Consider the following 14,871-nt stretch of genomic DNA (forward strand, 5'->3'; position numbering starts at 1 on the left):
AGACACCACAGACATCATTATTCTCACGTCTTTATGTCTGAACAATGCCTACTTCACTTTCAGGCATCAAACCTACAAACAGAAGTGGGGCATACCAATGGGATCAGCCTTGGCACCAGTTCTTAGTGAGGTGTTTCTACAATATATCAAAAATAATATCTTCAAGCAGGACTTCAAGGATCTCCAACTCTACATGAGATATGTAGATGATTGCTTAATAATTTGGAATGGGACCGAAGACAAATTAAGATCCTTTCTCAATACTTTTAACCAGCAGGATCCAGAAATAAAGTTCGCCATTGAACTTGAAAATAACCACAGTTTACCCTTCTTAGATGTTCTCATCACCAAACGGGAAACTAGGTTTGACTTGAGTGTACATAGAAAGCCAACTCATAGTGATAGATATCTGAGATATGACTCTTATAACCACCCAATAATTAAGAATTCTGTAGTCTATTCGCTGGTTGATAGAGCGTTTGTAGTGTGTTCCTCTGATTTGGAGCTGAAGGCTGAACTTGATCATATAAAAGATGTTCTTATAGGCAATGACTACCCCCAACAAGTCATTGATAAGGTTATCTCCAGGAGAAAGATTAGCACAAAAACCAAGAGCTCCCCTAAGACTGAAGAAGATAAACCCTTTTTGTCATTACCTTATGTTAAGGGGATTACTGACATTTTAAGCTCCAAACTCACTAAGCTAGGCTTCAAGGTGTTTTTTCCTTCTGGAATGACCGTCTCCTCCTTCTTAAACAAAGGCAAAGATAAGATCACTTCAGATCCACCAGGAGTATATGAGATCCCTTGCAGTTGTGGTGATACCTATATAGGTCGTACCATGAGATCTCTACATCACCGATTAAAAGAACATGCTGATTCCATTGATGCCTGCCTTAAAAAGACAAAGCTTAAGGAGGAAGATATTTTTTCTGCACTGGCCCATCATATTTTTGAAAACCCTTCTCACTCCGTTGATTTTGACCAGGCTCAACCTATTGCTATTGTTCCACAACTCTTAAAGCAGGAAATCAGAGACGCTCTGGAAATTGCTAAAAACAAACCAGCCATTAATAAAGACAATGGAGAGTTCCGCATCAGTGAAATTTGGGAACCCATTACCCATAGGCTAAGAACTCGCAAAAAACTCCACCCTACTTCTATAGACCCAACCTTTTTGAGATCTACTAGGATAGCGGCCATCAACGCCTCTACCAAAATCCGGGCCATATTACAACAATAATTCCAGGTTCGACTTATTATTAGTGTTGTTCAGTGATTTTAGTTTTATTTTATTTGGTGATTTTATATTCTGGCAAGAGTCTTGAATTTGAACCTGATGATGACAGGCACAGGTCCTGTCGAAATTATCGTTCCAAGATAATACAATACCTGACATCCATAGCTTAGGTAAGCTTATTACCATTATCATGTACAAGAGTCAGGTTGGCCTCAGAGAATATATCATCAAACAGTTCGTGGTAACGAACTGTAAGTAAGGAGCGACCCGGCTCAATGGTAACCGAAACTCTAGAAAACAGTATTTTGATACACATAGATACACCAAACGAATCAGATTTTAATGCTGATTTCAAATATATAAGTTTCATTAAGTTTAGTTTTATTTATCAAAAGTTACGCGCCAGAGAAAATTTGGCTGATTTTCGAAAAAAGGGGGAAAGACCCTCTAAAAGTTATAGAACCTTAATGAAAATCACACCATCATATTCCGCGTATCAGAGAACCCTACTGTAGAGGTTTCAAGCTCCTATCTACAAAAATGTGGAATTTTGCATTTTTTGTCAGAAGAAAGATCACGGGTGCGTGTTTATTTGCTTTTAGTTTTTTTTTTCCAGGGGTGATTGTATCGACCCAGTGGTACTAGAATATCTTGGGAGGGCTCATTGGAATGGAAATTAAAAGTTCTAGTGCCCTTTTTAACTGACCAAAAAAAATGGAGGGCAACTAGGCCCTCTCCCACGCTCATTTTTTTCCCAAAGTCACCCGATCAAAATTTTGAGATAGCCATTTTGTTCAGCATGTTCGAAAATATTATAAGTATGTCTTTTAGGATGACTTAATCCTCCGAAGTTCCCGGGGGGAGGGCTTAAAGTTATGAACTTTACCCATTGTTAACATGTAGTATTGGTTATTGGGAAGTATACAGAGGTTTTCAGGGGAAATTTTTCTTGGTAGTGGGGAGGGGGGGGGGTTCAGGGGTTATGTGGGAGGATCTTTCCATGAAGGAAGTTTTCATGGGGGAAGGGTCATTGCTATGAAGGGGACCCCGGACTTCCCAGCATTATTTAAAAAAAATCAGAAATTGAATATAAAAAACAAGTTTTTCAAATGCAACAGCAGCAACATCAAAAATTTAAACGAACAGAAAATATTACATATATGATTGGGTTCACCCCCTAGTCAATACCTCTTTAAGCCAAAGATTTTTTAGTACTTTCATAAGAGCTATTTATTTTAATTAACGGCCTTTGTGATTAATCGGTCATTTTTAAATAATTTGAACAAAATTCGAACTTTCGCTTAAAGAGCAAGGTATTGACTAGGGGTGAACCCCCTAATATACGAACCCCCTAAAAAATATATGAATATAGAAGTTCGTTACGTAAGTTAATTCGTAAGTTACGTATATTTATTACTAATAAAAACGTTCGTAAATAAAATTAAAAGTTTCGAGAAAGCCATTTAACCAAATAAAAGTAAATTAATATGAAAATTTTGTTTTAATTATTCATGAACGGTGAGCCAAGATCAAAACCTGCATTTATTCGAAAACGTTCAAAAATTAAATAAAAAAACAAGTTTTTTTTAAGTGAAAGTAAGGAGCGACATTACAACTTAAAACGAACAGAAGTCTTTTTGTATATGAAGGGGGTTGTCCCCGCCTCAACGTGTCACTCATTATGCTAAAGTTTGACTTTCTCACAACTCTATTTTTTTTACAATAAAAAACTTTAGCGTAAAGAGCGAGCCGTTGAGGACGGGACGTCCTCTTCCATATACGGAATAATTTCTGTTCGTTTTAAGTTACAATGTCATTCCTTACTTTCAGTTAAAAAAACTTGTTTTTTTTTTATTTAATAAACGAAAAAGGAGGAGTGTTATAAAACTGAGAAATTGGTAATATGGTAATTTTACGATGTCCAAAGACATTTAAGAGAATTTCAATGCCAGTTTTTTTCAAACTTGGTCGGAAGAGGGTTTCTTTGGACTAACCTAAGAGGGAATTCCAATTTATTTAGATAGAATTTCATCAATGACTTACCTTGGGAAATTCAAATAATGCATCGAAATTGTTTGATTTTTCTAATTAATAACTGAAAAACTTAACCAATCCATTTTTAAAATATAGCGTTGCTTTAAAATAAATCCTTGTTATTTCCCACTTTCATAAAAAATTTCCGGTACCGGGAATCGAACCCGGGCCTGCTGGGTGAGAGCCAGCTATCCTAACCACTAGACCATACCGGATTAATTATTATAACTTAAACATATAAAATTACATGTTTTATTGAATGGGCCTCCTAAGGTCCGCTCTGTAATGACGTATTAAACATCCGGCCTATCAAGCTCGCTTATTAAGAAAAACTGTATTTTGTCTATGCCTATGCAACACCAATTCACAGGCTAGATTAATGAAAACAAAAGGTAAATATATACATGTACAAATAACTTAGCCAGGAAGGATGTTGAATAAATCCTACCTTTTTAATGTTCTTTCCAAATTCAATAATCGCTGCAAAGGCAAACTCCATTTCTGAGCCCTTGAAAGGGCTGAAAGAGTTCAAAATAGCAAATAGTATCCTAATTGAACTTTAAAAAAAAGCTTAAAAATCGGTCTAGCGAGATTAAGAATTTACTAATTAAAGAAATACAAATTGTAATTAGCATTTTTATCAGACTTAATATTAAAATTGTACTCGGAAAACAAATTTGCAGGAATATTTTCAAAGGGCGTGAAACCCTTTGAAAATGACATTACAGCATAATTGACGACCTCTCTCGAGGGGTTTCAGACTCTTTTTAAAAATTCCTGTAAATTTGATTTCTGAGAGTTTTTTCTCACTAGACAGATTTTTTAGAAACTTTATAAAAAAAATACTTGTTTGATACGGGCTGTTTTTAGGGCTCAAAATAGAATTTGCCCCAGAGGCAATCATACAATTTGGAAAGAGTATAAGAAAACGCACCAAGTGATGTTTTCACTTTTTTACGAACTAAATTATATGCATATGTATATATTTACCAATGAATTTAAAACAAATTTTATTAATATGGTTCTAAGCTTGTTGTATATGCAAACTAACATATAATAACAAAGGGTACTGTTCTATTAGCTGCAATCCACGCGCGAAGTGAAGTTTGGTTAATGCTAATGAAGCAAAACAAAATATGATGAAAATATAATAGTACAGAAACAAATTTGGGCTATATATTTAACATTAGGGGGATGGGGGTAAAGCATAGCATACACTAAAAACGGGTGCTGTTTTACAAAGCGGTAAGCACGCGACAATTGTATTGAAAATCAGATAGGATAAAACCCGTTAATAATATGAAAGGCTGCGTAACGAGAAGCAATACAAAGGGTTTCTCACTCCGGGAACTATATTTAAACTTTAGTTTTTTGGGGTTTAGGGGGACTATGAGTGTGGTAATTATCGAGGTATTAGTCTGGTCTCTGTAGGTAGTACATTACTTAGTAATATGATACTTTTTAGGCTGAGAGATGCTGTAGACAAAGTTTTAAAAGAAGAACAGTGTGGTTTTAGAAAGGGTAGAGAATGTGTCGACCAAATTTCCACTCTTAGGTTAATAATTGTGAAGTACCTGAGTTGTGAAACACCTTTGGTCCTCAGTTTTATAGATTATGAGCAAGCCTTCGATTCTGTTGAAAGAAGAGCTTTAGTCGAGCTTTAGTAAAGGTTTTATCCTTGTATGGTATATCAAACAAATACATTAAAGTGATTAGTGCTATGTATGAGAATAGCACTGCTGCGATTAAGGTAGGAAATGAGGTTAGCAGCTGGTTTTGTATTAAATCAGGAGTTAAGCAGGGTTGTGTTCTATCCCCCTTTATATGGATCATTTTGAGGGACTTTGTCTTAAAGAAGCACAGGAAAGGCAATGGGAGACCACGGAATCAAATGGGGAGGAAAAAGTCTCTGACTTAGATGTGATGATTTAAGCATCCTAGATGAAGGTGCAAAATGAATGAAGTTTTAGAGGTTTTGCGAGTTCAGGGTGCTAGTATTGGTTTGAAAATTAATGTTAGGAAGACTAAGTCACTAAGGCTAGGAATAAGTGAAGATGAATAGGTGACTTTGGGAAACTAAAAGATTGATCAGTTGGGCAGCTTCATTTACCTTTGTAGTATTATTAGTAAAGACGGTGGGAGCATTGAAGATGTTAAAAGTAGAACAGCCAAGGCTCAGGGTGTTTTTCCACAGTTAAAAAATGTTTGGAAGAATAGGAAGATAAGTCTGCGAATCAAGATTAGAACATTAGAAGCTGCAGTGATGATAGTGGTCAAATATGGCTCTGAAGCATGGGCGCTCAGAAAAGCGGATGAAGATTTGCTTACCCGGCTGACTGACCCTATTTCAAACAATAGGCTATACGAAAATGTGGTTCAATACCGCTCTCTAGGGCTATAATGAAAAAAAGGTTGAGATTACTAGGGCACGCTTTGTGAATGAAGGAAGACAGACTGTAGAAGATTTTTCTTTTCGGCCAACTGTTTAGGGCTGAATGGAAAGCAGGCCGTCCTCTTCTGGGGTGTGAGGACGTCATAAAGAAAGGTTAAAAGGAAATGGAAACTTCGTGGGCGGGTGTAAAAAGGGAGACTTTAAATAGATTGGGATGGAGGAGGAGCATGCGTAGCTGTGTTGACCTCAGGCGGCTTGGTGCTGCGGTGAGGTTGTAGTAGTAGTAGCAGTATTAAAAGTTACCTAAGTTGGGTTGATTAGGTTAGGTTACGCATTTAATATATGCTATGCTTTAACCCCCCCCCCTAATGTGCAAATATACAGCCCAATTTTTTTTCTGAACTATTATATTTTCATCCTATTTTGTTTTATTTCATTAGTGTTAACGAAAGTTCACTTTTCGCGCGCTTACCACTTTGTAAAACAGTACTTAGGCCTAAATACGTAGCCTAACATAACCTAGGTACCTTTTTTTCCCCTAACACCCCCAAAAACCAAAGTTTCAATATTGTAAACGCAGTGATAAATCAGTGTTTGCAATCCTCAGCATAGGAAATCACCGTTGGAAAAACCAGTTTGACTAGCTTCTTTAGCATCTTCCCTGTACAATGCCTAGCGTAGGTTGCAGCTAATAGAACAGTACCTAAAAAGGTATGTATAAAAAAAGGCTGATAATATAATACAAAAATATAAGTGCGGTTAAAATCGGGCCATGAGAGTAAGCTAACTTTTTTTTTCTATTTTTGGTTTTGGTTTCTATTTTAATTTACTTTTGATTTGGTTTATTCTTTTTAGCTTTGTTCAATTTTCTATTTATGTTTATTTTTGGATTCTTTTGGGTTTTGTTAAAATTGCATCTCACTATGATTCAATTATGTCTCTATTTCACTCTTGAGAAGAGCACTAGAACTTTCAATTTCCGTTTGAGTAAGCCCTCTCTCAAGTTTCTACGACAACCACTTCTATACAAAGTTGCTAGGGGATATAAACAAAAGGCTACATCGCTCTTTACTATGCTCCCAAGCTTGGTTTGGGGGCACTTTAGGAGGTTTACTTTAGGAGAATAGAAATTTTGGCCAAACCTGAAAGCTTCAAATATTTTATTTTGCTTGTTGAGTTTCTTTTGTCCGTTTGTTGGTTGTTACCAGTTTTATTTGCCAGGTCAGATCAACAAGCTTCTAAGAATTGTCCTTTACTATTTCCATTTAGTAAGATTTGGAAGGATAAGCGGTCAGCTTCCCTTATCTCATCGAAAATATATAAAAAGTATATATATATATATATATATATATATATATATATATATATATATATATATATATATATATATATATATATATATATATATATATATATATATATATATATATAGAGAGAGAGAGAGAGAGAGATGTATGTATATATATGTAGATGCATGATGCATAGAGAGAGAGAGAGAGAGATATATATGTATATATATATATATATATATATATGTATGTATATGTATGTAGAGAGAGATATGTATGTAGAGAGAGAAAATGAAAGAAAAATAGAAGAAGAAGAAAAATGCTAGTGAAACGGTTCGTGGTAACGAACTATAAGTAAGGAACAACACGGCTCAATAGTAACCGAAACTCCAAAAAAACAGAATTTTGATATCAAAAGATGTATTAAAATAATCGGATTATTATGCTGATTCTAAATATGTAAGATTTATTCAGCTTAGTGTTACCCATTTTAGTCTGATTTTTGAAGAAGGGGGGGAACATCCCTTAAAAGTAAAAGAATCTTAATGAAAATAGGACCATCGGATTCAGCGTATCAGAGAACCCTGCTGTACAGGTTTCAAGTTCCTATCTGTAAAAATGAACAATTTTGTATTTTTTTGTCCAGAAAGACTCGTGCGACTTGATATGTATGTCTCGCAATGCACTTGCTTAAATATTTAAGTTCAGCCACACGTACATGTAAACGTCAGTTTTAAATGTAGAATGCGGCCCAATAGTAACCGAAACTCTAAGAAACAGAGTTTTGATAACAATAGATACATCAAAAGAATCGAAATTCGATGCTTATTCAAAATATGTAAAATTCATCAAATTTAATGTTACCCATCAAAAGTTACGAGCCCGAGAAAATTTGCCTGATTCTTGAAAAAGGGGAGAACACCCCCAAACATCATGCGATCTTAATAACAATGACATCGTTAGATTCAGCATACCAGAGAACCCTACTAAAGGGATTTCAAGCTCCTAAGTACAAAAATGTAGAAAATTGAATATTTTGTCGGAAGAAAGATCACGGATGCGTGTTTATTATCTTTTTTTCTCAGGGGTAACCTAATCGTATTTAACCAGTGATCGCAGAAGATCGGGAGAGATCTCATTTGATCGGAAATCGCAAGTTCTAGTGGCCTTTTTAAGTGGCCAAAAATATTGAAGGACAGCTAGCTTTCCCCAAAGTCGCCTGATCAAAATTTTGAGAAACCATTTTTTTCAGCACAGTCGAAAAATCTAATAACTATGTCTTTGAAGATGACTTGATCCCCCACAGTCCCCGGAGGAGGGGCAGCAAGCTATGAACTTTGCCCATTGTTTACATATAGTATTGGTTATTGGGAAGTATATAGACGTTTTTCAGGGGGTATTCTTCTGGAGGAGGGGGGGAGGGGGAGGTTCGTGGGAAAATCTTTCCATGGAGGAACTTTTGTTGGGGAAGGGAATTTTTCATGGAGAGGGAGCCGGATTTCCCAGCGTTATTTAAAAACGATCAGCAATTAAACAAAAAAAAACAAGTTTTTTTTCAATTGAAAGTAAGCAGCAGCCTTAAAACTTAAAACGAACAGAAACTATTAAGTATATGAGGGGGGTCACCCTCTCCTCAATACCCCACTCTTTAAGCTAAAGTTTTTTTTTAGAACTTTTAAAGGAGCTTATTATTCTAATTAAACGGCCTGTGTGATTCAGGAGTCATTCTTAAATAACTGAAACAAAAAATCAAACTTTAGCACAAAGAGGGAAGTATTGAGGAGAGGGCGACCCCCCTTATATAAATAGTAATTTATGTTCGTTTTAAGTTTTAAAGTTGCTCCTTACTTTCAGTTGAAGGTATCTGCCAGGATATCGCTATCTGGACCACACATGTAATTCTAACTAGACAACAGTCCGGACGCAGCTTAAGGACAGTCTTAGGTGCTACTCCAGATAATAGTGAAGATGTAAGAAGAAGAATAGTGAAGGTGCATGGTATATCCCCGCAACTGAAAAACATTTAGAATAATAGGAATGTACTAAGATTAGGATTCTGGAAGCCAGAGCAATGACAGTGATCAACTATGGCTCTGAAACGCCAGAATTGCCAAGGGTTGTGAACATGTGCTAAATGTTTTGCAGAGAAATTGTTTAAGGGTAGATTTAGCAGAGGCTGTTTTAGGAAGGGGGATAGAGGGGGCATTTGCCATGGGACATAGAAATTTTAGGGGTGCAAAATTTCAAACAAATAATCTAACGGTTATAAATAATTCAATCAAAATATTTAATAATAATTAAATAACTTAAATAATAAATTGCTATTACTAATACTACTACTAACAACTCACCGCAGCACCAAGTCGACTGAGGCCAACAGAGCTACGCACGCTCCTCCTTCATCCCAATCTATTCAAAGCCTCCATCTTTACACCCTTTCAGGAAGTTTCCTATTTCCCTTAAATCTTTCTTTATGACATCCTCCTACCCCAACCGCGGACGACCTGCTTTCCGCCTAGACAGTTGACGGTTGCCCTAGACGGTTAGACGGTTGACGGTTGGCCGACAACGACAATCTTTAGCAATCTGTCATCCGCAGAACATGCCCTAGCCATTTTAACATTTCTCTCATTATAGCCCTAGAAAGTGGGATTGAACCGCAAAATATTAAAAAAATAAACTATTAATTAACTAATAAATTGAATATAATTTTGTTGTTAAATAGAACATTTCTTAAAATTTGGCCTGAAAATTTTGTAAGAGACAGGGAGGGGGACCTAGCCAAGATTTTACCCCGGGCGCAAGAGAGGCCAGAACCGCCACTGAGTGTTAGGTATTATTTTGAAAGGTTCGATTCCCCTCCTCTTTCTAGGGCTATAACGAGAGAAAATTCAAGATGGCTAAGTCGCGTTCACGAGTGAATGATGACAGAGAGCCAAATATTGAGCTTTGTTGGCCATCCATATGGTGCCAAACGAAAAAAAAAGTTCGTCCCTGAGTGAGGTAGGGAGAGTTCACGGGGAAGATTTTAAAAGGAATTGATGCTACAGGGAGAATGGGGTAAAGAGTGAAGCTTTTATATTAGCATAGAAGAGAAGCATGTGCACCTGTGCAGACCACATCGGCTTGGTGCTCCAGCTAGTTGTTAGCAGTAGTAGAAGCAGACTGCGAGGATTTGGGAAAAAAAGATATAGCCTTAGGAGAGGAACAAAGAGGAAGAAAGAAAGAAGTTTAATTGTAAAATAGAAAAAAAATCTGAAAAATACAAGAAGAATAGAAACAAGGCATGAACTACTTCCTTCCTGACAGTACAATCATGCATTTGAATGAGGGGACAAGACTTTGTGGATCCTCTTCCGCTAAATTTTGAGAAATCTTTCTTTTTCGTATCTTCATTATACCTTTTTCTTTGTCTTTTTATTAGAAAATTCCCGCGTTCCTAAACACTGAAAATACATTTTCCCTCCTTTCTCCTACATTTTTCGGGAACTGGGCATAAACTTGCGTGATGCAAAGCAACAAGGAAAAACAACAAACAAGATAAACTATATCCAAAAAAATAGGCAAGGGCCAAGGCCGTATCCTTGGGAGGGGGGGACGGGTTGACCCCCCCCCAAATGTTTTTCTGATTCGTAAAAAACGTAATAAAAATGAATACAAACAAATTTTTGATGAGTTTTTAAAAAAACTTCCTGTACCCCCCCCCCCCAAAAAAAAATCCTGATGCGAACCTGGCAAGGGCACAAAAAAGGCTATGATCAATGATTAGAAATTTCTAGCACCTTAATCAGTGTTTCCATTATTTCCAAATTTACTCAAAAGGTTGGTTTCTCCAAAATATACCCAAGAATTTAAGTATGTAAACACACATAAGGTTAAGACAAATTCCCGAATTTTAATTTTTATTAATACTATTTTTTGGGAGTAGGGGGGAGGGGTTAGAGCCTAGATTTCGTTTAAGGACATTCAATACAACCCCAAAAAATCTGGGGATAGTCAAAATATATGAAAAGAGAAAGATTTTCATTGGCTCTCATATACAAAAATCAATTGCAATAAATTATATTTAACGCAGGGCATACGTTGCTTCAGCACAAATATCGGTAAAAATCTAGAGAAACCCAAATATGATTTATATTTCCGATATATAGAATTTCAGAGGTTGTTCCTGCCCGTGAATTTAAAATCTCACAGCATTAACAACCAAAACAACAAAAACAAAATCGTTCAGTTTATGGTCTCTGTGTAACACGTGATTTGGCGACATGCCTGTAGCTCTGACTTGCACCGTCAACAAAAAAAAGGGAAAAAAAGGATAAAATTATTCACCAAACCGGAATTACGATATTACTTGAATATCTTATAAGAGAAAATAACAAAACTTGATTATAAAATTGATTTTTTTTCATATTTCCGCCTGTTTACAAATATATTTTTCAACCTTAAAAAATAAAAAGTGAATTTGACAAATATAATTTGATAGATGGATAACGCTGAATTTGGCATAACAAAAAGTTACCTCGCATTGAAACATTAAATCGTGAGGGTGGGGGGGGGGGGTTAGGTTGGGTGCAGAAATAGAACATACAAAGCCATGTACAGAGAAAATAAAATTTAAAACTGTGTATAAGGTAAACAAAAGCATCTCTGACACGACAACATTCTGAATGAAGGAACAACCACTTCACACAACGACTACAGTTCGTTTTACAATCAAACAGTTCGTGTTAACAAACTGCAAGTAAGGAGTGACTCGGCCCAATAGTAACCGAAACTCGGAGAAATAGAATTTTGATAAAAATTTATACATCAAAAGAACTGGACTTTTACGCTGATCCCAAACATGTAAAATTAGTTAAGTTTACCCATCAAAAGCTACACGCCTGAGAAAATTTGCCTGATTTTAGAAAAAAGACTAAAACTTCCCCAAAAAGTCAAATGATGTTAATGAAAATCACACCACCAGATTCAGCATATTAGTGAAACCTCTTGTAGGGGTTTCAACCTCTTATCTAAAAAATGAGGAATTTTGCATTTTTGCCATAATTAAGATCACGGATGCATGTTCACTTTTTATTATTTATTTTTTCTTTTTGCCAGGGGTGATCATAACAAACCAATGGTCCTAGAAGATCAGAAGAGGAATCATTCGAAATTAAAAGTTTTAGTGCACTTTTTCAGTAACCAAAAGTAATTGGGTTTGAGCAAGATCCAATTTTTCCGATAAAACGGCCTTTCTTGGTGTCATATTTCGTTTATTTATCTATATGACGTCATGACATCACAGGAATGTCAGTAGTCATGACTCACCAACTATGCCACAGATAAGTGGCATATTCTGCCATTTTGTGGCACCAAACTACGATTCTCACCCAAATAGGACCAAGTTCATATCGATTGAGAATTCAAGATAGCCCTTCGATTTCACAGCATTGAAATTCTAAATAACAATTGCAAATTTTTTTCTTAAAATGTGCGTTACATTTAAACTAGGTTTATTAGTTTGGTATTTTCTTTAATAATAAGAAGAGTTTAATAGTCGTCAGATAGAAGAAACGGTCTCTACATCAACAAGAAAATAGAAAGCAGCTAGAATGGTGTCACAAGATCAAAGGTAGAAACTTAGAGAGAAAGAAAGATATGATAGTTGAGCTTATTGATAAATAGCTTGAAAAAAAACAGCATTGTGCCAAGACAAGCACGAGTCAAATTAAACGTAAAAAACAGGCATAGACAATATGAAAAAGCGACAGTTCTCAATAAACATCAGTTTTTAAATACTCGCAATTCAGCTGTCAGTAGTCACTCCTTACTTACAGCTAAGAAAATGCCGAAGACTTTTTCTTGTGTCTAATATTTTATTTCAAAACAGGAGTCCCCCCTTTACCTATTTTCTTGATGATTATAAATAGATATTTTTAAAAAAGATGATATAACACACGTGTCTAACTCCATTTGGTAAATCTTATCATTCGAAGAGGTGGAAAACCCTTGAATAGGAGAAATAGTCTCTTTTGATTCATAAATGGACACAAAAAAATAAAGAAATAATCATACATAGGATCCACTTGTGACTTGTGATCCAAGTGTGATCCACTTGTGACTCACACTTGCTAAAGCTGGCTGTTAACAAGTTTGGCATCACAGTAATGTTGGTAGAAGTGATGTTGGAACAAAACAGAATCAAAATGAGTTTAAAATGTTGCCTTCCAAATAGAGGGCCTTGTACCGGAGATCAGCACCGCCGGTTTGGACTTCAAGGATTTGGTACCGTATCTTCTGTCCTTTTACCTTCCAAACAATGTCGAAGGCCATTTGGGATTAACACCCTGAAGACTCAGTTGACTAGACGAATTTGCAATTTTTACCGATAATAGGACTCCTTATACTTTGATTCAAACCTTTCCTGTTTCTTTTTTTCAACTGAAACTTTTTCAAGGGGGGGGGACGAGTACAAAAATGCAGTTTTTGTTGTCAGGAAATTTTATTAAATCATCAATAAAATAAAATAATCTTCGAAGGGATTATAAGTCCCCTAGCCCCTCGATGAAGGCTACTCGCCTTCAGCGATTCAAAGTCTACATGAATATCATTAATTATGTATGCCAAAAGGCTAAGTCTCAGTATTACTTAGATTATTTTTCAGATTGCGGTGAAGATATTGATAGAACTTGGGAGGTGATGAACTCTGTCTTTAGGCCCTCTTTTCCGTCTCCATTGGCCACTTCTACCTGGTTTTTGACGGTAAATATATTGAGGGTGGACGTAATGTTCAGGAAGAATTTACTTCATATTTTGCGAACATTGGTAAAAGGATCACTTTTACTACTTATTTTACTTGGTTACTATCTGATTTCAGGTCTTATCATGGGCTTCCTTGTATCAAGTCATTGTTTTTGGAACTGACGTCTGACATAGAAATTACTAGAATTGGTAATTGGTAAAATTTCTCGTGTAATGCAACGCTGTCCCACATAGGCGTCTGCTTGACCAAACACCGTTGATTGAAGGGCAGTAATGCCCTTTGTTGATGTATTTTTTATAAATATGTGTAAATAAATACATATTATAGATATTTATATATTTTATATATTTATGTAAATACTTTACTTAACCTATCCTGCCAACATATTCAATAATTATGCGACACTGGAATTTTTTCAGTAAATACACATTACGTGTGGCCATATATCGATTATAACATGGGTACTCTATGATATACCCCCTACCGTTCAAGAAGTGAAGTCAGGCTATTCCTAATAAAATAACCTAATTAAGAAAAAAATATAATCATTTGGAAACAAATTTGGGCTATATATTTGCACATTAAGGGTGGGGGAGGGGATGATTGGTGAAGTACAGCGGTTCTGCATGTAAAATGAGTTAGCTACGATTATACAGACATTATTAAGTAAGATTTGGTTTCTGACTTCACACTGTCCAGATACTTTACTTCACCCCCAATGTGCAAATATATAGCCCAAATTATATATTTCCCGTCTATTCTGTCACTTCTCTTTGTCCTTTCTCACTCTAAGTTGAAAGAATCTAGCGAAAGGAATCGTTTTACAGTGCGTCAATGCATGAAAAACTTGGACGGCAGGGGATATATCACACAAGTACCATCACATCATGGGTGTAGGGAGGGGGTGGGGGCAGCTGCCCCACCTAGACCTTCAAATTTACATTAGATATGGCTGAAAAAGCAGATGGTTGGAAAAGCAGTTGATAAAAGGCCCTCCATCACACTATCGACTGCCCCTCCCCCCCCCCCCCCCCCTAGACAATATGCTGTCTACGCCCATGCATCACACGTAACTCAGCGATCATCTGAGTCTTTTCGATAAACAACAAGGTTATGTAACAACTCTTCTCGATTACTTTGTTCCAATTTGGGGGCATACCGACGATGATAC

The 14,871-nt window shown here is 36.1% G+C and overlaps 1 protein-coding gene and 1 non-coding gene across 3 annotated transcripts in view; both read right to left on the minus strand.

Annotated features, from left to right (window-relative positions):
- The window catches only part of Atg7 (Autophagy-related 7), a 112,857-nt gene that overhangs the window by 5,885 nt on the left and 92,101 nt on the right, over positions 1-14,871 (minus strand). The gene's annotated exons all lie outside the window — the stretch shown is intronic.
- On the minus strand, positions 3,418-3,489 carry TRNAE-CUC (transfer RNA glutamic acid (anticodon CUC)). The gene has a single exon. It is a non-coding gene; the product is annotated as a tRNA-Glu (tRNA).

Source organism: Artemia sp. Qi Xiang Cuo, chromosome 21 (assembly GCF_049724085.1).
Source record: "Artemia sp. Qi Xiang Cuo chromosome 21, ASM4972408v1, whole genome shotgun sequence".
Classification (NCBI taxonomy): domain Eukaryota; kingdom Metazoa; phylum Arthropoda; class Branchiopoda; order Anostraca; family Artemiidae; genus Artemia; species Artemia sp. Qi Xiang Cuo.